Raw genomic sequence first — 1,578 nt, forward strand, 5'->3', positions numbered from 1 at the left:
TAGAATCTTAGTAGCAGCAGTAAGGGAAGGGCCACAAGTAAAGCGGGAATTCTCCGGAGGGAGAAGAGGCTCTCAATCAAGGGAACAGGGAGCTGGAAAACGGAGTGACTAAGGATATGAGGCAAATCAAATGTTTTACTGCTAGAAAAAAAGGAACATAAGAAAAAAGAATTGCAGAAAGCGAATACAGGATAAAAAGATGTTCCAGGAAGATTAGTGGGGTCAGGGGCTCTCTGTGCTGGGGACCCTGAAAGGAGCAGAGCCCTGGATAAAAATTGGAAGTGGGTCCTCAGCGCCAGGAAATGGAGTTCCTTGTGGACTCTGGGGCAGAAAGATCGACTGTCCAAAAGCTGCCCTGGGGATGCTCAGATTCCTCAGCAAAACTTCAAGTAGTTGGAGCCAAGGTGAACCATTTAAAGCATCAATAAATCAAAAGGAGTAGAGATAGAAGCACCCTGTAGGCATGGCTTCGGATCCTTTTGTTAGTGCCTGAAGCAGAGTCTAATTTGTTGGGAAGGGATCTGATTATTGAATTAGGAGTTAATTTGGAAGTCAGAAACAAGGAGCTGACTGTAAAATTATGCACCCTGACAGTAAAGGATGAAGAACAGATAAATCCTGAGGTGTGGTATACCTCGGATTCAGTGGGGAAATTGGATATTGCCCCTTTTGAAGTAACCATTAAGAACCCAGAGATCCCTGTAAGGATAAAACAGTACCCTATTTCACAGGAAGGCCGACAGGGACTCCAACCAGAGATTGAGCGATTAATAGCAAGAGGCTTGTTAGAACCCTGCATGTCACCATTCAACACACCTATACTACCTGTGAAGAAACCTGATGGGTCATATAGGCTAGTGCATGACTTGAGGGAAATAAACAAGCGAACGATCACCTGGTTCCCAGTAGTCGCCAACCCTTATACTCTATTAAGCCAGTTAACACCAGAACTGAAGTGGTATACAGTCATAGACTTAAAAGATGCATTCTGGGCCTGCCCCCTTAAGGAGGAATGTAGGAATTATTTTGCCTTTGAATGGGAAGATCCCTGAACTCACAGGAAACAACAATTAAGGTGGACAGTGTTACCCCAGGGATTCACCGAATCACCTAATCTGTTTGGTCAAGCACTAGAACAGGTACTGGGCACTTATCAACCAGATCCCCAGGTAACCTTAGTGCAATATGTAGACGATTTGCTCCTGGCAGGGGCAGACGAGTCCAAAAAGAAAGTATTGAGTTATTAAACTTTTTAGGCCTAAAAGGATTAAAAGTATCAAAGTCAAAATTACAGTTTACAGAAGAGGAAGTAAAGTATTTGGGACATTGGTTAACAAAAGGAAACAAGAAATTGGACCCAGAAAGGGTGAATGGAATCCTATCCCTCCAGGCTCCGAAAAATAAAAGACAAATAAGGCAAATCCTGGGATTACTAGGATATTGCAGACAATGGATTGAGAACTATAGCAGTAAGGTAAAGTTTTTGTATGAGAAATTAACCAAAGACGGACATCTGAAATGGGGCCAAGAGGAAGATCAGAAGCTAGAAGATTTAAAGACGGACTTAGTTAATGCCCC

The 1,578-nt window shown here is 43.0% G+C and overlaps 1 protein-coding gene across 2 annotated transcripts in view; it reads left to right on the forward strand.

Moving 5' to 3' along the window:
* The window catches only part of LOC100543589 (60S ribosomal protein L17), a 9,905-nt gene that overhangs the window by 3,561 nt on the left and 4,766 nt on the right, over positions 1-1,578 (forward strand). The gene's annotated exons all lie outside the window — the stretch shown is intronic.

This window comes from Meleagris gallopavo, chromosome Z (assembly GCF_000146605.3).
Source record: "Meleagris gallopavo isolate NT-WF06-2002-E0010 breed Aviagen turkey brand Nicholas breeding stock chromosome Z, Turkey_5.1, whole genome shotgun sequence".
In the NCBI taxonomy this organism is placed as follows: Eukaryota; Metazoa; Chordata; class Aves; order Galliformes; family Phasianidae; genus Meleagris; species Meleagris gallopavo.